The sequence below is a fragment of the Chamaea fasciata genome, unplaced genomic scaffold (genome assembly GCF_029207755.1).
Source record: "Chamaea fasciata isolate MVZ Bird 193981 ecotype frontalis unplaced genomic scaffold, bChaFas1.0.hap1 SCAF_282, whole genome shotgun sequence".
Classification (NCBI taxonomy): domain Eukaryota; kingdom Metazoa; phylum Chordata; class Aves; order Passeriformes; family Sylviidae; genus Chamaea; species Chamaea fasciata.
In genome coordinates, this window is record NW_027094367.1 from 20,569 (window position 1) to 43,385 (window position 22,817).

Genomic DNA, 22,817 nt, shown 5'->3' on the forward strand with positions numbered 1-22,817 from the left:
TCTGGGAGCCCAGGGCAAACCAGAGCCTCCCAGGGCAGCACAGACCCACCTGCAAGGGGAAGGAGGATTGCCGCCTGTCCGCAGCACCTCCACGGCAATGGTCCAACCGCACCAGCAGCGTTTGCCAGTCCAGGCAGGCAGAACACAGCACCAACCAGGATCTCCCCACCGAGCACAGGACGGACCGGCTTCCCAAGAAAGGAAGGGCTGCTGGACAGGGCAGGACAGGTCTGCACTGGGACAGAAGCCGAGGAAGAGCCCAGCAGGCTGCTACACCCCTGCAGCACAGCCAGACTAGTACTCCCGGCTGGAATCACAACCATTTACGTCCCTGGAAACCCACCATCCTACGGACCAGTACAGCCGGAGCAGAGATCCAAGCCCGCCCCGCAAGGGCCAGAGGCAAGAACAACCTCAGGGCATTTCTCCCCTAAGAAAACAGAAACGCAAGAGTTAAACAGCAGCTTGTCATTTTGGAGGCAGCGGGAGCTACCAACACTCCCAGCAGATCTCAGCTCACCTGGGAAACTCCTATTACCACTCCCACTGAATAACTGCCCAAAAAATTCACCTTGCCCAAAAGTGGGACTGGAGGAAAAAAGCCATCGTTTCTTCCATCTGCCTGAGATAATCTTGGGCAGTTTCTCCATCCTAAAAAACATCTCCAAGTTATATCAAACCCTTACCTTTATTTCCATTGCACCATTATTAGAAAACAAATTGGAACCATTTCTGAGGCTGGTACTTAAGTCAGCTGGCATTTTTCTTTCAAGAGCCTGGCAAATAAAAGCTCTGCTTTGCCTCTCCCAAGCGCTTCAGTGTTTTGACCGTGACTCCATTTTCTTCCCTGTAGATTTCAAATGAAGTTCCAATTTAAACAACTCAAGATGAATTTCTGACGGATAACGCCAGAATCACCCAGGGACTAGCTCAGTTGGTTACAGCAGGGTGCTAACAGCACCAAGAAAGCCTAACAGAAGAGAGGAGAGACTTATTTGACCACAAAACACTCGATTGCTTTAGATGAGCAACAGCACGGCTGAAGCTGTCAGCGAATGCAGCTGACAGCTGCAATGAATGCAGCTCATGCCTGTTACCTGGCACGGGCAAAGGCCACGGAGATCTCCCAGGCTCCGACTCACCCAAGGCGCTCCGCAGTCAGAAGGGCACAACAACCACAAGGCTCCCAGTCCCCCGGAGCTGCCAGCGTCATTCCGGGTGGGAACCTCGAGCCCCGAGTGAGAGCACTGGGTCCAAAAAACACTCCGGCAGGTCACATATCACCACTGCAGGGACATTCGATCCCAGGGGGAATAACCATGAAATACACTGCAAAGACAAGAACCACGCGCGTGTCAATAGCAGCACGTCGGCCATAGGGCTCTCTAAACATTCTGAAGGAAAGGAACTGAAGTCTCCCCGCTGCAGCAAGTGCTGCTTGTTTCCTTTCGGACAGAAGGTGCTCCTAAACCGGGATTAGAACAAAAGGCCCCCACACATTCGAGGACCTTCCAGGGCCCTGTTTGTTTGCCCAAGCAGTCCGCGGCTAGATGAAAATGTGCATCTCCCTACTCAACCCTACTAACCTTAACTCGAACCCTCCTGCGAACAGACAGGGAGAACCTGGGGGTTCCAGGACCCTGGGCCTTCCAGGGATCCAGTCCGGGAGAGATCCTGGGCCGTGGGTAATTCCAGCAGGGAGAGACCCAATCCTGGCCACAGAGCCCTGGAAGAGAACAGAACCACAGAACCAGCACCCAAGCCAGCAGCTCCTCAGTCCTGGCAGGTCAGCGGCACTTCCAGGAGCACACCAGGCTGGCAGCAAACTGCCCAAAGGGCGCTCAGCCCTAGACCCTTCAAACCCTCCAAAGTAGCTTGGCCAGGGGGCAGGGTCAGCACCAAAGACACAGACACCAACCTCAGGAGCTCAGGGTCATTGGCGACAGCTCAGAGCAGCCAAGAACCTCCCAGGGAGAAGCTCCGCAATGCCCCCCAGCACTGCTACCCAAGGTGGCCTACAGGGACTGAGATCCAGCACCAGGGACCCTGAGCCTTACCCCCAGCAGCTGGGAATCCCCCGTCACAGCCCAGCCCTGGAGAGCCCCCCCAGAACTGGCAATTCCCGCGGGTGCGTCCGCCCGCAGGCCAAGAGGCTCCGGCTGTGCCGGGACAGGGCCCAGGTCGGGCAACTGCTGCAATAAACAGGCGCACACAACTCCCACGGCGGGAACAGCTGGGCTCAGCCTCCTCCGGCGTCGCCCCAAAGCCGGGCCAGGGCTTCAGGAGCAATGCAGGAGCTGCCTTTGGCCCCGCTCCTCCCAACAAGGCCACAGGACTCATCTCAGGGCCCTGTCCGGCCTCTGAACACAGAAAGGTCAAGCCATGTTTCACTGATGAGCACTGACCCAGCCCTGAACACTGATGATCCTGGCTATTGCACTACTGAGAGGATACAAACACAACATCTGGTTTAAACCTTCATCTCCAGGTCAGCTTGAGCCCAGGACCTGCTGTTCAGGCCTTGGCACTTCACAAGTCACAGCAAAGTCCCACATGCCCAAGCACTTACTCTTCTAAAGCTAAAGTTCATGGACCCACTCTGCTGAACTCTATTTACAGTCCAACTGCAGCAATTCTGCTCTGCATCACACTCTGAAATGGCCTAGAAGGAACCAGGTGAAACAGCCTGGTAACCACAAAAAGCTACTGAGACTGGCATCCCAACACCTCTCCCAGACATCCAGCTCAAGGAAATATTCTGACTGAAGCACATCCTAAAGGAGCTGCTTTCCTAAAGGAAACCCCACCACTGGCAATGCCAGACCACAGCACGGGGTCCCTTGGAGTCCCCAGCTAATGAGGGAGCCGGAACAAAACCTTCCCAATAATAAAGCAAGGAAACGGCTTTGGTAGGGGGCTTTTCCTCATTTTCCTGGGAAAATCCTAGGAGAAAATCAAGTTCAACTGTTTACTGCATAAAATCAACACTAAACAAACCACTCTGAGACATCCAATAGCAGCTCCTGCTAAAACTCCATTGGGAATTCTCCTTTGGGTTGAGCCTAAACCACCTCAGTCCCCAGGGATCACAAAGACAAACCCAAATAAACAAGTCCCACCCCTACCAAGAAAAGCAGCACAAAAAGACAGCAGAGCACTGACGCAAGCAAACAGCTCTGGGAACATGTCCTGCAAATTGTCACATTCCTGCCCACCTTTCCTGTAAGACTGAAAACTAAGCAGTTCAGTCTAAAACTGACAGAACCATTAATTACAGCAGCCTCAAAAACGCCATAAAGAGAAACAAAGAGAGAAACACCAAACAAGCCTCACAAACAGGGACTTTTTAAGCTAGGACTTGCAGAAACTCCCCCAACTTCGTGTGCTGCTTCTCTCTCTGCCAGGGACCAAGAAGTGTCCAACACTTGCCAAGAACCTCGAGAGAAAAAAAGGTGCAATTAGTACTGTCCATTAGGGCAATGGGCTTTGAGTTCAGCCTCATGGAAACAGAAGCAGACACTCCTCACCCTGCTGGAGCTGATGGGTCCCTTGTCTGCTCTGCTCTCACAAACCCTTCAGCCACGCTGCCAAACCCAGCACTGCTAGAGATCTGCAACAGAAGAGCAGTTTATCCACAGGGAGCTGCCTCAAACACACATTTCCCATCAGGTAACCAGAGCAGTTCATCCGTGGAGCAGTTCCCCAAACACACATTTCCCATCAGGTAACCAGAGCAGTTCATCCGTGGAGCAGTTCCCCAAACACACATTTCCCATCAGGTAACCAGAGCAGTTCATCCGTGGAGCAGTTCCCCAAACACACATTTCCCATCAGGTAACCAGAGCAGTTCATCCGTGGAGCAGTTCCCCAAACACACATTTCCTATCAGGTAACCAGAGCAGTTCATCCGTGGAGCAGTTCCCCAAACACACATTTCCCATCAGGTAGCCAGAGCAGTTCATCCGTGGAGCAGTTCCCCAAACACACATTTCCCATCAGGTAACCAGAGCAGTTCATCCGTGGAGCAGTTCCCCAAACACACATTTCCCATCAGGTAACCAGAGCAGTTTATCCACAGTGAGCTGCCCCACACACACACTTTCCATCAGGTAACCAGTGTAACCCAAGTGCTGATTTCACATCTCCCCAAGGTTAATTAAATTAATTTCAGTGCCTAAAACCCCATGTACACAGGAACACCACATTCTCAGAGGATAGCAAAAGAAAGTGGAACAGACTGCATCCATTACTACTCAGACAACAATTAATCCAATTAACCAGTGTATACTTGCACTACTTGGCTTGGGGGATCAATTCACCTCCTGTATATGCTAAGCTAGAGCATAAGTACAAAACCCAGCCCTGTTCCATAAAGAAAACCAAACAGAAAGAATAACCATAAGAAAATTCCATAGACTAGGAAACTCTTGTGTACCTTTGAACATACCTCCAGAAAACTCCAAAAGTCACTTTCAGTAGGAAATACTCACAAAAAAGCCCCAATGACTTGACCCAGCACACAGAGTTTTAGGTGCAAAACCTTCACACTTCATGACAAAGCTGAACCAAGGAAAAAAGCTCCTCCAGACAAAACAAATGCCCTTTACCCCCACTATAAAAGCCCCCCAAACATACCTCCGACCCAAAAGCAAACAAACCAACCCAAACAAACCCCAGGTGTCCTGAGTTCCATTTGATGTTCAGCCCCTTCCCAGACTAGAGACACCCAAGGAAGGTCTCACACACCTTTCCCAACCCCTCTGCCCCTGCTTCCCTCCCCCCTCCGGCACTATTGCTCAGCCTGGGGCTGAAAAAATCTGTACGCCCTGAAAAAGAAAGATTAAACTAGCAGAAATAACTCACATCACTCAAAAGCTGCCTCTACTTCTTATAAGTAGCTCTTAGAAACTTGATGGCAACCTCCACAGAAATTTTATTACTAAAATAGCTTATCAAGCAAGAACACAAAACTGAAGAGCTTGTTTGTTCCAACCATGCTCTTTCCAAGTTAAAGGTTAATTAAAACCTTCATTACCAGACACCAGCTAGGCACACACACCACAAAACATTAAAGGAAAAAAAACAAAGGCAGGAAAACTTCTGTACCTTCTCCAAACAACACACCCCAGGTATACATATCCTGTCCCCACTTACAAAAACACCAAGGCTCAGCATAACTTTGATTTATAGAAGAACTTACCAAGAACATCCTCCAGCAACATAAAACTCCCCACGGTCTCTCTACCAGAACTATAAGAAAACTCAAACAAGAAAGAAAACTAATACAGAACACACAACCCCCCCTCCCCCAAATCAGCACCCAAAGAGACCAAAAACAAGCTAAATTAAAGCAGTTTACCTCCCCACCCCACACAAGAAAAGGTCTTGGGATACTGAGGCAAACTCCAACAGACACAAAACAACACCCCCTCAGCCCCACCTATCACCACCCACCTCAAAAAAAAAAACCCTAAATACAATCCCACGCACCACAGCTTATAGGAAAAAAAAAAAAAAAAAAAAGGAACATGTTCTCACTGCACTAAAACAGCCTGGAGAAGCCACAGACCGACCACAGAGTTCCACACCAACCCACAGAGCCCACAGCGTCTTCCGGGGCCCTTTTGAACCCCCGCCCGGCTCGCGATTGGCGGGCTCGCTGAGGCATCGGCAGCGCTGATTGGACAGCGGGCCCCGGGAACCGTCCCGGCCCCGGCCCCGCCCAGCCCGCGCTGAGGGCCCGGGAGCTCCGCCCCGCCCTCAGCACCGGCCCCGGTCCCCCTCGGCCCCGATCCCCCGGTAACGCTCGGCCCCGCTCTGAGGGCCCGGGGGTCTGCCCGCTCCTCGGGTCCCCCCCGGCCCCGCCGCCGGCCCCGATCACCCCCGGCCCCGCTCTGAGGGCCCGGGGGTCTGCCCGCTCCTCGGGTCCCCCCCGGCCCCGCCGCCGGCCCCGATCACCCCCGGCCCCGCTCCGCGCTGAGGGCCCGGGGGTGCGCCCGCTCCCCGGGTCCCCCGGCACCGATCCCTCGGCCCCGATTCCCCGGCCCCGGCCCCGGCCCCGATCACCCTCGGCCCCGCCGAAGGGTAGTGATTGCTGAGGAATTTCCTTAGGAATTATGGATCTCAGGCATATGGACTTTTGGAGGTGGAATCCCAGTTTCAGCCTTGGGCACCTTGGGAGCAGAGGGATCCCTACCCATCGCAAGGAGGGCCCGGAGCCCCAGCGTGTCAGGTACGGACCATGAACCGTCAGGGGGATGAGCAGGAAGTCCCCTCTCCCCCTGCCCTGACTCGGAGTGGCAGTAGCTGTCAGAGGATGGTGAGGGGCCAGAGCATCCCCAGGTGTGAGATGTAAACGATGAGGGAGAACAGAGCCGCCACAGGTGTGAGCTGTCAGGGTAATGAGGGAGCACACCAGCTGCAGGTGTGAGTTGTCTGGGTGAGGAGGGAGCAAACCAGCTGCAGGTGTGAGTTGTTACAATGATGAGGGGTCGGTTCCCGCCGGGGGCGGTTTAACAGGGGAGCCTTAACTCAGTTTTCCATTGAGCTGCGGAGGGTGAGGAACTCGTGTTGAGTTTCTAAGCGTGGTTTTTACAGCAGTGGGGAAAACCTCTTGCGCTGCCTGCAGGAGCACGTGGATGTGGAATGTTTCTTTATGCCAGACAGCAGCAGGTAAGCCAGTATTGGGTTTTAGGGCAGATTTTTCTCCTTTTTGGCTTTGTTTTGTTGGTCTCTTCCTAGTGCTCCTAGAAGAAAACGGGGTTATGGAAGCAAAAGGAGTTCAAATTGAGTGACAAAACTTCTCTTCTGTTGCTGTCTATGTTCAAACTGAGAGGGATTTCTTTTCACCTCGATTTTTAATGAGTTGGGGTACTTGTATATGGTTTTTATTCACTCTTACGTTCTTTGATGATATGGGGTCTTTTGTTTGATTTTTTTGGTGTTATTTCTTACATGTAATTTGGTTTTTGAGTGAAGATAACTTTATGGGTGGGTTTGTATTTGAGGCAGAATTAAATAGCTTTCTTTGATAGGCTTCTGATATGTGTTATTGGGGTTTTGTTCATTGTGTTAAAGGATTCAGATTGGGTAGGGCTACCTTGGCTGGTTGAACTTTAGGTGTTTTGTTAGATGCAGCTTTTAATTTTCTTTTGATTTTTTTCTATATGATGGTTTTAAAGTGGCTGTTAATAACTTATTGTGTAGCTTTATTTTACTAGGAGATGGTATATGATGAGGCATATGGTCTCTTTCATGTTAGGTATCCTAGTTTATATGCGGATTAGGTTGTTTCTGAACTGAGTTTTGTTGTTGAAGTTTCTTTTGGTGGGGTATTATGTTTTCCAAGGATCTGTTTCCTGAGGTTTACAGTGGTGTAATTGGTTGTAGTGTGAGGTATAGGGCAGGTTTTTATTTATTTAGTGGTTGCTTTTACCATGGTGTGTAGTGTTTTTTTGGTGGGTTTGAGGTAAGGTGCTGGAGTTCATTTTTTAGGGTTTCCTAATATTTATAATCAGATTACTGTTTATTGTGTTGGAGGGGTTTATTTATTTAGCTTGTTTGGCTATAGTGTGTGTTCTATAGTTAAGGATAATTTGGGAGATATTGTTTATAGTTGAATGGATCTTTTACTTTTAGGATGGGGGGGTTCTGGGTATATATTTTGGAGTTTTTTTGAGGGGATTGGACACAGGAGTTATTTTTATTGTATTTGTACTAAGAGAAATAATAGCTGGCTTTTTTTTGGTGGGCTGTTTCTTGTGTTTTCTTTTCTAGAGTTCATGTATTTGTGTGGTCAGGGTAGTGGTGTCTCTGGTGCAGCTCTAAGCATCCATTGCTGGTTGTGTGTTTTAGGTGGTCCACTGGTATTACATTGAGACCTCCTCACTGACCGGCTAACAGATCTGCTGAGATTGTACATCAGCGTTTGGTTTTCTTTATGGTACCTGACTAAAAGACAGCAGGGAATTCCGAGAGGCAGAGGTGGCCTTCTTTGGCATATGATGGGGCTTCACCTCATCCCTGAACATCCCAAAGATAAGTGAAGGGCTCTGGGCCACAGAGGGGATGAAAGGGGGGTGCCGGGGTAGGGGTCACTGGGAGGGGTTTTTCAGTCAGAATTGCAGATGGGGATGTCCAAGATGTGACCCCTTAGGCTGCATAAAGGGAAGATCTCACAGTGCTGTGGTGCACGGGGCAGAGCAGTCCCAGGGCATGTTGTGTCACTTGCCTGTTGTGCACTCTGTGTCTTCTGGGTGTCTTGTGTGGTGTGTGCTTTGCCTTGGCCCTTTAAGGGGCCTGTAGGAAATGCCAGGCATCGTTCTTAACATCTCCTTGTTCCTTGGCCAGGTGCTGATGCCGTTGAACCTTGTGCTTGGACACACATCAGAATCCATCTCTCTTCACAAGCATCCGGTCCAATGCCTTTTCAGGTCTTGTTCTGAGCTGTATTGACAGCCGTGCACTGCCCTGATCCATTCCAGTGGGTTAGCTCCTGTAAGAATGCAAAGACAGGTAGAGGATTCTGACTGTAGGATTCTCGGACATCCGTCTCTGGGACAAGTCATCCCGTTGGAATCTTGTTCCTGCAAGGTTCTCTGAGGCTGGCCAGCTCACCTTCAGTCTCACCTCGGTCATCTCATCCTGAGTTCTCTGGACCCTCAGGGTCATTCTTCTGGCCAGAGTTTTCTGTCCCTATTGTGTCCCCTCGTTTGTCCTGTGCTGTGTCACGGGTGTTGGTGTGTGTTTGGCCGGGAGCTGCTCTGCCTTGCTGCTCAGTCTGGGTGTAGGGGTAATAGGGTAACAGCCCCAGGGCTTGAAATTTGTGATGTGGGGTGTAGTAGGGCTGTAGAGGATATGTCTAGATTGCCACAAGATGTCTGGGGCTGTCAAGTTATCCTGCTGCCCTTTGACTTTTGTCCTCTCTTTCAGATGCAGATGGATTAAATCCGTGGCTGAGCGCCCCATCCCTGGTGAGGGGGCTCCCCCAATAAGGGCAGTCACTGTTTGTGTTTGCAGGGAAGGTGTAAATGGTGGCCGTGTTACAGTGCTGTTCTTTGTCTTTAGTTTTAGGAGGCAGAGTTGGGTCTCACCAGTCGAGGTGGAGTGGGCAAGGTGAGTAGTGACTGGTGGACAAAAGTAGTTGCTATTGCTCAAGTCTGACTTTCTGGTGCAACTCTAAGCATTCACTGTTCATTTTTTTTTTTTTTTTAGGTTGTCTCCTTGCCAGATGTGCTGGCTCCAGAGGCCAGATGGGTGCAGCATTAAGGTATACTTGTGGCTGCTTCAGTCAGACCGGGGAGGTTGCTGTTTCACAGTAACTCAGCATACTTTTTTTTTTTTCTTTGTTTGTTTGTTTCTTTGTAGGTGCTGCTGCTGTCCTAGGCACGTGCTAAGGATTAGAGGGAGCCGGGGAGTTAGCCTTTAGGCAGGGTGACCCATAGGTGAGCAATGTGCTAAGTGTTTTCCTTTTGCTGGGTATGCTCCGGGCAGCCTCTGGAGTGGAGTGAAGATTTGAGGGGGAGCTGGGACAGCGGTGCAGAGGAGCCCTGGGGATTACTCTTCTGGAGGGGGACAGTCACATTTTCTGTTTTGTGGTCCTAGGTAGTGTGAGGGGATGCGGAGGCAAAGTCTGGATATGGCAGCCCTGAAGTGGACATAGAGAACATCTTGACATCCACGGTGCTGAGACATTCGTTTCTGTTGAGGATGGATTTTCACCTTGTGTTCCTAAAGCTAAGTGTTGGGGCTGGAGATTCGGAGAAGGGGAAAAACCTTTTCATTCCCGGGAGGTGATTTAAAGTTATCTTAGAGGAGAGGGCCCTAGTGGGGTGGTCCCCTCAGAAGTAAAGGGAGAGGGTTTCTCCTCAGCAGCACCACAGCCTTTGCCTGGCAGGGCAGTTCTGACCCATCTCTATGTTCTAGGGAGCTTCACATTTTTGGCCTTCTTTTAAAGTCCACAGGGTTAGGGTACAGTGGGGGATTCCTGGCCCAGGAGTGTCCTGATTAGGAACAATGCCAGTTGCAAGGTGTAGGGTTTGTAGGGTTCCGCAGGGGGAGTTTGCAGTGACACACAGAGGCTGAAGGAGGGCTTGAGAGGTAAAGGACACAGTGAAAATCAGAGGTACAGGCAAGGATACAAGCCAGAGTACAGGTGTACCGGCCCTCACAGCACTGCTACCAACACGCTTTCCCTGAGAGCAGGTGCAGGCAACAGTCCTAATGCAGGAATGTACCAGAAGCTCTTACGTGTGCAGACCCTGTCAGGCTAGGACCAGGCAGGAAGCGATAGTGGGGAGCAGGATCCAACAGGGCTGGGGATAACGGGGGTTTCCCGCCCCACCCACCCTGGGATTCCCTGTCTCTCCGCAGCCGGTGGAAGTGCTCCTGATTTCCCTCTCGAGGCGGCGGTTGGTAAGGCTTCGTGCCTTTTGCCACCGCAAAGAGTTCGGCTCTGTCAGCCTCTGCCCTGTCTCAGGGCCACGTTTCTTAGGGTAGGCAGGGAACAACTGTGGATGTACCTGTCCTGCGTGCGGGACAGCTCTTGGGACCCTAACGGTGCAGAGCGTCCCCGGCTGCAAGGTCTAGGGCTCTGAAGAAGCAGGGTTCAGAAGGGGGGAGGTTACAGTGATACACACAGGGGCTGAGGCAAAGGACTCAAGGACTAGAGAACACACAGTGAAAATCAGGGGTACAGCCTAGGATACAAGTCAGAGTACAGGCATCCCGGCCCTCACAGCGCTGCTGCCAACACTGTTTCCCTGAGAGCAGGTGCCGGCAGCAATCCTAACGCAAGACAAGGCCAGAAGTCCTGAGAGGTGCAGGCAGTAGCCCTAAGCTAGGGCCAGGCAGGAAGTGACAGTGATGGGGCAGAGTCCACAGGGTTGAGGTTCACCGGGGATGTCCACCCTGCGTTCCTGTCCTGCTCTAACCGGGGATGCTCACAGCCCTAATGGAGGCCACGGTGGGTGGGCTCGGTGCCAGTAATGCCTCTAAGGCTTTGGCGCTGCGAGCGTCGGCCTCCGAGCTCAGCTGAAGCACACACGGGGCCTGAGGACCCGGGTATGCCAAGGCGACGGTGAGTAGCAGAGCTGCTGGTTTTTGGCTGATGTGCTGCTAAGCTTATGCTTTGATGTTTAGTTTTCTTTATTGCAGCTGACTAGGAAACAACAGCCTGGTGACAGCAGGAATTTCCCTGAGGAAGAGGCGGCCTTCTTTGGGACTCAGCGTGGATTAACCTCCCCAGACATCTGAGAGATAAGTGGAGGGCTCGGAGCCATAGAGGGGATGAAAGAGGGGGGCCAGGCAGGGGTCACCGGGAGGGATTTTTTGTGTTAGGCTTGGAGATGGGGGGATGCAAGATGTGATCCCTTAGGCTAGAAAAAGGGAAAGTTTCATTTTGGGTCACAGTGCTGAGGTGTGTAGGGCAGAGCAGTCCCAAGGTGTGTTGTATCTGTTGTGCACTCTGTCTTTTGGGCATCTTGTGCTTCGTGCCTTTTCCCTTAGCCCTTTGAGGGGGGTATCAAAAATCCTGTCATCAGTCTTAGCATCTTTGATCTCTGTGTTCCTGGGCCAGGTGCTTTTGTCTTTGGTGCTCGGACACACATCAGAATCCATCTGTCTTCAGCACCATCCAGGCCGATGCCTCTTCAGGTCTTGTTCTGAGCTGTACTGACAGCCGTGCACCGCCCCGATCCATTCCGGCGGGTTAGGTCTTGTGAGAATGCAAAGACAGGTAGAGGATTCTGACCGTAGGATTCTCGGACATCCATGTCTGCGTTTCTTGGCATAAGTCATCCCGATGGCATCTTGTTCCTGCAGGGGTCTCTGAGCCTGGCCAGCTCACCTTCAGTCTCACCTCGGTCATCTCATCCTGAGTTCTCTGGACCCTGAGGGTCATTTTTCTGGCCAGAGTTTTCTGTCCCTGTTGTGTCCCCTCGTTTGTCCTGTGCTGTGTCACGGGTGTTGGTGTGTGTTTGGCCCGGAGCTGCTCTGCCTTGCGTCTCAGTCTGGGTGTAGGGGTAATAGGGTAAGAGTCCCACGGGCTTGAAGTTTGTGATGTGGGGTGTAGTAGGGCTGTAGAGGATATGTCTAGATTGCCACAAGATGTCTGGGGCTGTCAAGGTATCCTGCAGCACTCTGACTGTTGTCCTAACTTTCTTTCAGATGCAGATGGATGAAATCTGTGGCAGAGGCCCCCATTCCAGGTGCGGGGGCTCCCCCAGAAGGTCAGTCACTGTTTTGATTTGCAGGGGAGGTGTAAACGGTGGCCATGTTACAGCTCTGTTCTTTCTTTGTTTTTAGGAGGTGAAGCCGGATCTCAGCAGTCAAGCTGACGTGGGCGAGGTGAGCAGTGACGGGTGGACAGAAGCCGTTGCTCTTGCTCAAGCCTCACTCGCTGGTGCAGCTCTAAGCCTCCGTTACTGTGCGTTTTAGGGAGTCCACGCGCAGGAGGCCGAGCTCCCCTCTCACCAACCGGACGACAGACCCGGGTCACCTCACCCGTGAGCCCTCCGGGAGCATTCCAGGAGTCTGTGATGGAGCCTTGATCTTCTCCTTGTGAAGGCCCCATCCAGGTAGGCTTGGCTAACGGCCGGGGAGTTGAGGTGAGTCAGGGAGGAGAAGGAGGGAGGGTCCCCCCGAGTTCCAGCGCTGCCACGTCACCTTGTCTGCTCTTAACCCAGGCCGACCCTGCGAGGCCGGCGTTGGCCTCTGAGCGCAGCTGAAGCACGGGGCCGAGGACCCGGGCCTGCTGAAGAGACGGTGAGTAGCAGAGCTGCTGGTTTTTGGCTGATGTGCTGCTAAGATTATGCTTTGATGTTTGGTTTTCTTTATTGTAGCTGGCTAGGAGACACCAGCCCGGCGAGAGCTGGAATTTCCCTGGGGGAGAGGCGGCCTTCTTGAGGACCCGGCACAGATTTGCCTCCCTGGACGTCTGAGAGATAAGTGGAGGGCTTGGAGCCCCACAGAGGGGATGAAGGCGGGGTGTGGGATCAGGGGCCACCGGGAGGGATTTTTTGAGTCAGGTTTGGAGACAGGGATGTCCAAGATGTGACCCCTTAGGCTACATCCAGGGAGAGTCTCATTCTGGATCACAGTGCTGAGGCGTGCAGGGCAGAGCAGTCCCAGGGTGTGTTGTGTCCGTTGTGCACTCTGTGTCTTTTGTGCTTCTTGTCTTTTGTGTCTTTTGCTGTAGCCCTTCCTGGGGCCTCTCAAAACTCCAGGCATCGATCTTAGCATCTTTGATCTCTGTGTTCCTGGGCCAGGTGCTTTTGTCTTTGGTGCTCGGACACACATCAGAATCCATCTGTCTTCAGCACCATCCAGGCCGATGCCTCTTCAGGTCTTGTTCTGAGCTGTACTGACAGCCGTGCACCGCCCCGATCCATTCCGGGGGGTTAGGTCTTGTGAGAATGCAAAGACAGGTAGAGGATTCTGACCGTAGGATTCTCGGACATCCATGTCTGCGTTTCTTGGCATAAGTCATCCCGATGGCATCTTGTTCCTGCAGGGTTCTCTGAGCCTGGCCAGCTCACCTTCAGTCTCACCTCGGTCATCTCATCCTGAGTTCTCTGGACCCTGAGGGTCATTTTTCTGGCCAGAGTTTTCTGTCCCTGTTGTGTCCCCTCGTTTGTCCTGTGCTGTGTCACGGGTGTTGGTGTGTGTTTGGCCCGGAGCTGCTCTGCCTTGCGTCTCAGTCTGGCTGTAGGGGTAATAGGGTAAGAGTCCCACGGGCTTGAAGTTTGTGATGTGGGGTGTAGTAGGGCTGTAGAGGATATGTCTAGATTGCCACAAGATGTCTGGGGCTGTCAAGGTATCCTGCAGCACTCTGACTGTTGTCCTAACTTTCTTTCAGATGCAGATGGATGAAATCTGTGGCAGAGGCCCCCATTCCAGGTGCGGGGGCTCCCCCAGAAGGTCAGTCACTGTTTTGATTTGCAGGGGAGGTGTAAACGGTGGCCATGTTACAGCTCTGTTCTTTCTTTGTTTTTAGGAGGTGAAGCCGGATCTCAGCAGTCAAGCTGACGTGGGCGAGGTGAGCAGTGACGGGTGGACAGGCGCCGTTGCTCTTGCTCAAGCCTCACTCGCTGGTGCAGCTCTAAGCCTCCGTTACTGTGCGTTTTAGGGAGTCCACGCGCAGGAGGCCGAGCTCCCGTCTCACCAACCGGACGACAGACCCGGGTCACCTCACCCGTGAGCCCTCCGGGAGCATTCCAGGAGTCTGTGATGGAGCCTTGATCTTCTCCTTGTGAAGGCCCCATCCAGGTAGGCTTGGCTAACGGCCGGGGAGCTGAGGTGAGTCAGGGAGGAGAAGGAGGGAGGGTCCCCTCGAGTTCCAGCGCTGCCACGTCACCTTGTCTGCTCTTAACCCAGGCCGACCCTGCGAGGCCGGCGTTGGCCTCTGAGCGCAGCTGAAGCACGGGGCCGAGGACCCGGGCCTGCTGAAGAGACGGTGAGTAGCAGAGCTGCTGGTTTTTGGCTGATGTGCTGCTAAGATTATGCTTTGATGTTTGGTTTTCTTTATTGTAGCTGGCTAGGAGACACCAGCCCGGCGAGAGCTGGAATTTCCCTGGGGGAGAGGCGGCCTTCTTTAGGACCCGGCACAGATTTGCCTCCCTGGACGTCTGAGAGATAAGTGGAGGGCTTGGAGCCCCACAGAGGGGATGAAGGCGGGGTGTGGGATCAGGGGCCACCGGGAGGGATTTTTTGAGTCAGGTTTGGAGACAGGGATGTCCAAGATGTGACCCCTTAGGCTACATCCAGGGAGAGTCTCATTCTGGATCACAGTGCTGAGGCGTGCAGGGCAGAGCAGTCCCAGGGTGTGTTGTGTCCGTTGTGCACTCTGTGTCTTTTGTGCTTCTTGTCTTTTGTGTCTTTTGCTGTAGCCCTTCCTGGGGCCTCTCAAAACTCCAGGCATCGATCTTAGCATCTTTGATCTCTGTGTTCCTGGGCCAGGTGCTTTTGTCTTTGGTGCTCGGACACACATCAGAATCCATCTGTCTTCAGCACCATCCAGGCCGATGCCTCTTCAGGTCTTGTTCTGAGCTGTACTGACAGCCGTGCACCGCCCCGATCCATTCCGGCGGGTTAGGTCTTGTGAGAATGCAAAGACAGGTAGAGGATTCTGACCGTAGGATTCTCGGACATCCATGTCTGCGTTTCTTGGCATAAGTCATCCCGATGGCATCTTGTTCCTGCAGGGGTCTCTGAGCCTGGCCAGCTCACCTTCAGTCTCACCTCGGTCATCTCATCCTGAGTTCTCTGGACCCTGAGGGTCATTTTTCTGGCCAGAGTTTTCTGTCCCTGTTGTGTCCCCTCGTTTGTCCTGTGCTGTGTCACGGGTGTTGGTGTGTGTTTGGCCCGGAGCTGCTCTGCCTTGCGTCTCAGTCTGGGTGTAGGGGTAATAGGGTAAGAGTCCCACGGGCTTGAAGTTTGTGATGTGGGGTGTAGTAGGGCTGTAGAGGATATGTCTAGATTGCCACAAGATGTCTGGGGCTGTCAAGGTATCCTGCAGCACTCTGACTGTTGTCCTAACTTTCTTTCAGATGCAGATGGATGAAATCTGTGGCAGAGGCCCCCATTCCAGGTGCGGGGGCTCCCCCAGAAGGTCAGTCACTGTTTTGATTTGCAGGGGAGGTGTAAACGGTGGCCATGTTACAGCTCTGTTCTTTCTTTGTTTTTAGGAGGTGAAGCCGGATCTCAGCAGTCAAGCTGACGTGGGCGAGGTGAGCAGTGACGGGTGGACAGAAGCCGTTGCTCTTGCTCAAGCCTCACTCGCTGGTGCAGCTCTAAGCCTCCGTTACTGTGCGTTTTAGGGAGTCCACGCGCAGGAGGCCGAGCTCCCCTCTCACCAACCGGACGACAGACCCGGGTCACCTCACCCGTGAGCCCTCCGGGAGCATTCCAGGAGTCTGTGATGGAGCCTTGATCTTCTCCTTGTGAAGGCCCCATCCAGGTAGGCTTGGCTAACGGCCGGGGAGTTGAGGTGAGTCAGGGAGGAGAAGGAGGGAGGGTCCCCCCGAGTTCCAGCGCTGCCACGTCACCTTGTCTGCTCTTAACCCAGGCCGACCCTGCGAGGCCGGCGTTGGCCTCTGAGCGCAGCTGAAGCACGGGGCCGAGGACCCGGGCCTGCTGAAGAGACGGTGAGTAGCAGAGCTGCTGGTTTTTGGCTGATGTGCTGCTAAGATTATGCTTTGATGTTTGGTTTTCTTTATTGTAGCTGGCTAGGAGACACCAGCCCGGCGAGAGCTGGAATTTCCCTGGGGGAGAGGCGGCCTTCTTGAGGACCCGGCACAGATTTGCCTCCCTGGACGTCTGAGAGATAAGTGGAGGGCTTGGAGCCCCACAGAGGGGATGAAGGCGGGGTGTGGGATCAGGGGCCACCGGGAGGGATTTTTTGAGTCAGGTTTGGAGACAGGGATGTCCAAGATGTGACCCCTTAGGCTACATCCAGGGAGAGTCTCATTCTGGATCACAGTGCTGAGGCGTGCAGGGCAGAGCAGTCCCAGGGTGTGTTGTGTCCGTTGTGCACTCTGTGTCTTTTGTGCTTCTTGTCTTTTGTGTCTTTTGCTGTAGCCCTTCCTGGGGCCTCTCAAAACTCCAGGCATCGATCTTAGCATCTTTGATCTCTGTGTTCCTGGGCCAGGTGCTTTTGTCTTTGGTGCTCGGACACACATCAGAATCCATCTGTCTTCAGCACCATCCAGGCCGATGCCTCTTCAGGTCTTGTTCTGAGCTGTACTGACAGCCGTGCACCGCCCCGATCCATTCCGGGGGGTTAGGTCTTGTGAGAATGCAAAGACAGGTAGAGGATTCTGACCGTAGGATTCTCGGACATCCATGTCTGCGTTTCTTGGCATAAGTCATCCCGATGGCATCTTGTTCCTGCAGGGTTCTCTGAGCCTGGCCAGCTCACCTTCAGTCTCACCTCGGTCATCTCATCCTGAGTTCTCTGGACCCTGAGGGTCATTTTTCTGGCCAGAGTTTTCTGTCCCTGTTGTGTCCCCTCGTTTGTCCTGTGCTGTGTCACGGGTGTTGGTGTGTGTTTGGCCCGGAGCTGCTCTGCCTTGCGTCTCAGTCTGGCTGTAGGGGTAATAGGGTAAGAGTCCCACGGGCTTGAAGTTTGTGATGTGGGGTGTAGTAGGGCTGTAGAGGATATGTCTAGATTGCCACAAGATGTCTGGGGCTGTCAAGGTATCCTGCAGCACTCTGACTGTTGTCCTAACTTTCTTTCAGATGCAGATGGATGAAATCTGTGGCAGAGGCCCCCATTCCAGGTGCGGGGGCTCCCCCAGAAGGTCAGTCACTGTTTTGATTTGCAGGGGAGGTGTAAACGGTGGCCATGTTACAGCTCTGTTCTTTCTTTGTTTTTAGGAGGTGAAGCCGGATCTCAGCAGTCAAGCTGACGTGGGCGAGGTGAGCAGTGACGGGTGGACAGGCGCCGTTGCTCTTGCTCAAGCCTCACTCGCTGGTGCAGCTCTAAGCCTCCGTTACTGTGCGTTTTAGGGAGTCCACGCGCAGGAGGCCGAGCTCCCGTCTCACCAACCGGACGACAGACCCGGGTCACCTCACCCGTGAGCCCTCCGGGAGCATTCCAGGAGTCTGTGATGGAGCCTTGATCTTCTCCTTGTGAAGGCCCCATCCAGGTAGGCTTGGCTAACGGCCGGGGAGCTGAGGTGAGTCAGGGAGGAGAAGGAGGGAGGGTCCCCTCGAGTTCCAGCGCTGCCACGTCACCTTGTCTGCTCTTAACCCAGGCCGACCCTGCGAGGCCGGCGTTGGCCTCTGAGCGCAGCTGAAGCACGGGGCCGAGGACCCGGGCCTGCTGAAGAGACGGTGAGTAGCAGAGCTGCTGGTTTTTGGCTGATGTGCTGCTAAGATTATGCTTTGATGTTTGGTTTTCTTTATTGTAGCTGGCTAGGAGACACCAGCCCGGCGAGAGCTGGAATTTCCCTGGGGGAGAGGCGGCCTTCTTTAGGACCCGGCACAGATTTGCCTCCCTGGACGTCTGAGAGATAAGTGGAGGGCTTGGAGCCCCACAGAGGGGATGAAGGCGGGGTGTGGGATCAGGGGCCACCGGGAGGGATTTTTTGAGTCAGGTTTGGAGACAGGGATGTCCAAGATGTGACCCCTTAGGCTACATCCAGGGAGAGTCTCATTCTGGATCACAGTGCTGAGGCGTGCAGGGCAGAGCAGTCCCAGGGTGTGTTGTGTCCGTTGTGCACTCTGTGTCTTTTGTGCTTCTTGTCTTTTGTGTCTTTTGCTGTAGCCCTTCCTGGGGCCTCTCAAAACTCCAGGCATCGATCTTAGCATCTTTGATCTCTGTGTTCCTGGGCCAGGTGCTTTTGTCTTTGGTGCTCGGACACACATCAGAATCCATCTGTCTTCAGCACCATCCAGGCCGATGCCTCTTCAGGTCTTGTTCTGAGCTGTACTGACAGCCGTGCACCGCCCCGATCCATTCCGGCGGGTTAGGTCTTGTGAGAATGCAAAGACAGGTAGAGGATTCTGACCGTAGGATTCTCGGACATCCATGTCTGCGTTTCTTGGCATAAGTCATCCCGATGGCATCTTGTTCCTGCAGGGGTCTCTGAGCCTGGCCAGCTCACCTTCAGTCTCACCTCGGTCATCTCATCCTGAGTTCTCTGGACCCTGAGGGTCATTTTTCTGGCCAGAGTTTTCTGTCCCTGTTGTGTCCCCTCGTTTGTCCTGTGCTGTGTCACGGGTGTTGGTGTGTGTTTGGCCCGGAGCTGCTCTGCCTTGCGTCTCAGTCTGGGTGTAGGGGTAATAGGGTAAGAGTCCCACGGGCTTGAAGTTTGTGATGTGGGGTGTAGTAGGGCTGTAGAGGATATGTCTAGATTGCCACAAGATGTCTGGGGCTGTCAAGGTATCCTGCAGCACTCTGACTGTTGTCCTAACTTTCTTTCAGATGCAGATGGATGAAATCTGTGGCAGAGGCCCCCATTCCAGGTGCGGGGGCTCCCCCAGAAGGTCAGTCACTGTTTTGATTTGCAGGGGAGGTGTAAACGGTGGCCATGTTACAGCTCTGTTCTTTCTTTGTTTTTAGGAGGTGAAGCCGGATCTCAGCAGTCAAGCTGACGTGGGCGAGGTGAGCAGTGACGGGTGGACAGAAGCCGTTGCTCTTGCTCAAGCCTCACTCGCTGGTGCAGCTCTAAGCCTCCGTTACAGTGCGTTTTAGGGAGTCCACGCGCAGGAGGCCGAGCTCCCGTCTCACCAACCGGACGACAGACCCGGGTCACCTCACCCGTGAGCCCTCCGGGAGCATTCCAGGAGTCTGTGATGGAGCCTTGATCTTCTCCTTGTGAAGGCCCCATCCAGGTAGGCTTGGCTAACGGCCGGGGAGTTGAGGTGAGTCAGGGAGGAGAAGGAGGGAGGGTCCCCTCGAGTTCCAGCGCTGCCACATCACCTTGTCTGCTCTTAACCCAGGCCGACCCTGCGAGGCCGGCGTTGGCCTCTGAGCGCAGCTGAAGCACGGGGCCGAGGACCCGGGCCTGCTGAAGAGACGGTGAGTAGCAGAGCTGCTGGTTTTTGGCTGATGTGCTGCTAAGATTATGCTTTGATGTTTGGTTTTCTTTATTGTAGCTGGCTAGGAGACACCAGCCCGGCGAGAGCTGGAATTTCCCTGGGGGAGAGGCGGCCTTCTTTAGGACCCGGCACAGATTTGCCTCCCTGGACGTCTGAGAGATAAGTGGAGGGCTTGGAGCCCCACAGAGGGGATGAAGGCGGGGTGTGGGATCAGGGGCCACCGGGAGGGATTTTTTGAGTCAGGTTTGGAGACAGGGATGTCCAAGATGTGACCCCTTAGGCTACATCCAGGGAGAGTCTCATTCTGGATCACAGTGCTGAGGCGTGCAGGGCAGAGCAGTCCCAGGGTGTGTTGTGTCCGTTGTGCACTCTGTGTCTTTTGTGCTTCTTGTCTTTTGTGTCTTTTGCTGTAGCCCTTCCTGGGGCCTCTCAAAACTCCAGGCATCGATCTTAGCATCTTTGATCTCTGTTTTCCTGGGCCAGGTGCTTTTGTCTTTGGTGCTCGGACACACATCAGAATCCATCTGTCTTCAGCACCATCCAGGCCGATGCCTCTTCAGGTCTTGTTCTGAGCTGTACTGACAGCCGTGCACCGCCCCGATCCATTCCGGCGGGTTAGGTCTTGTGAGAATGCAAAGACAGGTAGAGGATTCTGACCGTAGGATTCTCGGACATCCATGTCTGCGTTTCTTGGCATAAGTCATCCCGATGGCATCTTGTTCCTGCAGGGGTCTCTGAGCCTGGCCAGCTCACCTTCAGTCTCACCTCGGTCATCTCATCCTGAGTTCTCTGGACCCTGAGGGTCATTTTTCTGGCCAGAGTTTTCTGTCCCTGTTGTGTCCCCTCGTTTGTCCTGTGCTGTGTCACGGGTGTTGGTGTGTGTTTGGCCCGGAGCTGCTCTGCCTTGCGTCTCAGTCTGGGTGTAGGGGTAATAGGGTAAGAGTCCCACGGGCTTGAAGTTTGTGATGTGGGGTGTAGTAGGGCTGTAGAGGATATGTCTAGATTGCCACAAGATGTCTGGGGCTGTCAAGGTATCCTGCAGCACTCTGACTGTTGTCCTAACTTTCTTTCAGATGCAGATGGATGAAATCTGTGGCAGAGGCCCCCATTCCAGGTGCGGGGGCTCCCCTAGAAGGTCAGTCACTGTTTTGATTTGCAGGGGAGGTGTAAACGGTGGCCATGTTACAGCTCTGTTCTTTCTTTGTTTTTAGGAGGTGAAGCCGGATCTCAGCAGTCAAGCTGACGTGGGCGAGGTGAGCAGTGACGGGTGGACAGAAGCCGTTGCTCTTGCTCAAGCCTCACTCGCTGGTGCAGCTCTAAGCCTCCGTTACTGTGCGTTTTAGGGAGTCCACGCGCAGGAGGCCGAGCTCCCCTCTCACCAACCGGACGACAGACCCGGGTCACCTCACCCGTGAGCCCTCCGGGAGCATTCCAGGAGTCTGTGATGGAGCCTTGACCTTCTCCTTGTGAAGGCCCCATCCAGGTAGGCTTGGCTAACGGCCGGGGAGTTGAGGTGAGTCAGGGAGGAGAAGGAGGGAGGGTCCCCCCGAGTTCCAGCGCTGCCACATCACCTTGTCTGCTCTTAACCCAGGCCGACCCTGCGACGCCGGCGTTGGCCTCTGAGCGCAGCTGAAGCACGGGGCCGAGGACCCGGGCCTGCTGAAGAGACGGTGAGTAGCAGAGCTGCTGGTTTTTGGCTGATGTGCTGCTAAGATTATGCTTTGATGTTTGGTTTTCTTTATTGTAGCTGGCTAGGAGACACCAGCCCGGCGAGAGCTGGAATTTCCCTGGGGGAGAGGCGGCCTTCTTTAGGACCCGGCACAGATTTGCCTCCCTGGACGTCTGAGAGATAAGTGGAGGGCTTGGAGCCCCACAGAGGGGATGAAGGCGGGGTGTGGGATCAGGGGCCACTGGGAGGGATTTTTTGAGTCAGGTTTGGAGACAGGGATGTCCAAGATGTGACCCCTTAGGCTACATCCAGGGAGAGTCTCATTCTGGATCACAGTGCTGAGGCGTGCAGGGCAGAGCAGTCCCAGGGTGTGTTGTGTCCGTTGTGCACTCTGTGTCTTTTGTGCTTCTTGTCTTTTGTGTCTTTTGCTGTAGCCCTTCCTGGGGCCTCTCAAAACTCCAGGCATCGATCTTAGCATCTTTGATCTCTGTTTTCCTGGGCCAGGTGCTTTTGTCTTTGGTGCTCGGACACACATCAGAATCCATCTGTCTTCAGCACCATCCAGGCCGATGCCTCTTCAGGTCTTGTTCTGAGCTGTACTGACAGCCGTGCACCGCCCCGATCCATTCCGGCGGGTTAGGTCTTGTGAGAATGCAAAGACAGGTAGAGGATTCTGACCGTAGGATTCTCGGACATCCATGTCTGCGTTTCTTGGCATAAGTCATCCCGATGGCATCTTGTTCCTGCAGGGGTCTCTGAGCCTGGCCAGCTCACCTTCAGTCTCACCTCGGTCATCTCATCCTGAGTTCTCTGGACCCTGAGGGTCATTTTTCTGGCCAGAGTTTTCTGTCCCTGTTGTGTCCCCTCGTTTGTCCTGTGCTGTGTCACGGGTGTTGGTGTGTGTTTGGCCCGGAGCTGCTCTGCCTTGCGTCTCAGTCTGGGTGTAGGGGTAATAGGGTAAGAGTCCCACGGGCTTGAAGTTTGTGATGTGGGGTGTAGTAGGGCTGTAGAGGATATGTCTAGATTGCCACAAGATGTCTGGGGCTGTCAAGGTATCCTGCAGCACTCTGACTGTTGTCCTAACTTTCTTTCAGATGCAGATGGATGAAATCTGTGGCAGAGGCCCCCATTCCAGGTGCGGGGGCTCCCCTAGAAGGTCAGTCACTGTTTTGATTTGCAGGGGAGGTGTAAACGGTGGCCATGTTACAGCTCTGTTCTTTCTTTGTTTTTAGGAGGTGAAGCCGGATCTCAGCAGTCAAGCTGACGTGGGCGAGGTGAGCAGTGACGGGTGGACAGAAGCCGTTGCTCTTGCTCAAGCCTCACTCGCTGGTGCAGCTCTAAGCCTCCGTTACTGTGCGTTTTAGGGAGTCCACGCGCAGGAGGCCGAGCTCCCGTCTCACCAACCGGACGACAGACCCGGGTCACCTCACCCGTGAGCCCTCCGGGAGCATTCCAGGAGTCTGTGATGGAGCCTTGACCTTCTCCTTGTGAAGGCCCCATCCAGGTAGGCTTGGCTAACGGCCGGGGAGTTGAGGTGAGTCAGGGAGGAGAAGGAGGGAGGGTCCCCCCGAGTTCCAGCGCTGCCACATCACCTTGTCTGCTCTTA

At 53.8% G+C, this 22,817-nt stretch overlaps 7 long non-coding RNA genes across 7 annotated transcripts; 6 read left to right on the forward strand and 1 right to left on the reverse strand.

Moving 5' to 3' along the window:
- Positions 1-347: 347 nt before the first annotated feature.
- LOC136305106 (uncharacterized) lies at positions 348-5,586 on the reverse strand. The gene is made up of 5 exons (XR_010725047.1): positions 5,539-5,586; positions 1,587-1,726; positions 1,143-1,329; positions 572-847; positions 348-430 (listed from the first exon to the last, which is right to left on the reverse strand). It is a non-coding gene; the product is annotated as an uncharacterized lncRNA (long non-coding RNA).
- Positions 5,587-9,113: 3,527 nt separating this feature from the next.
- Positions 9,114-10,309, forward strand: LOC136305097 (uncharacterized). Its single transcript, XR_010725031.1, has 3 exons — positions 9,114-9,268; positions 9,367-9,443; positions 9,604-10,309. It is a non-coding gene; the product is annotated as an uncharacterized lncRNA (long non-coding RNA).
- Positions 10,310-12,474: 2,165 nt separating this feature from the next.
- LOC136305096 (uncharacterized) lies at positions 12,475-13,380 on the forward strand. The gene is made up of 3 exons (XR_010725030.1): positions 12,475-12,575; positions 12,684-12,762; positions 12,840-13,380. It is a non-coding gene; the product is annotated as an uncharacterized lncRNA (long non-coding RNA).
- A 31-nt stretch (positions 13,381-13,411) lies between these two features.
- LOC136305098 (uncharacterized) lies at positions 13,412-15,860 on the forward strand. The gene is made up of 5 exons (XR_010725032.1): positions 13,412-14,035; positions 14,126-14,265; positions 14,374-14,452; positions 14,530-15,725; positions 15,816-15,860. It is a non-coding gene; the product is annotated as an uncharacterized lncRNA (long non-coding RNA).
- Positions 15,855-16,760, forward strand: LOC136305099 (uncharacterized). Its single transcript, XR_010725033.1, has 3 exons — positions 15,855-15,955; positions 16,064-16,142; positions 16,220-16,760. It is a non-coding gene; the product is annotated as an uncharacterized lncRNA (long non-coding RNA).
- A 31-nt stretch (positions 16,761-16,791) lies between these two features.
- LOC136305100 (uncharacterized) lies at positions 16,792-20,771 on the forward strand. The gene is made up of 7 exons (XR_010725034.1): positions 16,792-17,415; positions 17,506-17,645; positions 17,754-17,832; positions 17,910-19,105; positions 19,196-19,335; positions 19,444-19,522; positions 19,600-20,771. It is a non-coding gene; the product is annotated as an uncharacterized lncRNA (long non-coding RNA).
- Positions 20,772-21,129: 358 nt separating this feature from the next.
- On the forward strand, positions 21,130-22,674 carry LOC136305102 (uncharacterized). The gene is made up of 3 exons (XR_010725036.1): positions 21,130-21,212; positions 21,290-22,485; positions 22,576-22,674. It is a non-coding gene; the product is annotated as an uncharacterized lncRNA (long non-coding RNA).
- Positions 22,675-22,817: the final 143 nt, after the last annotated feature.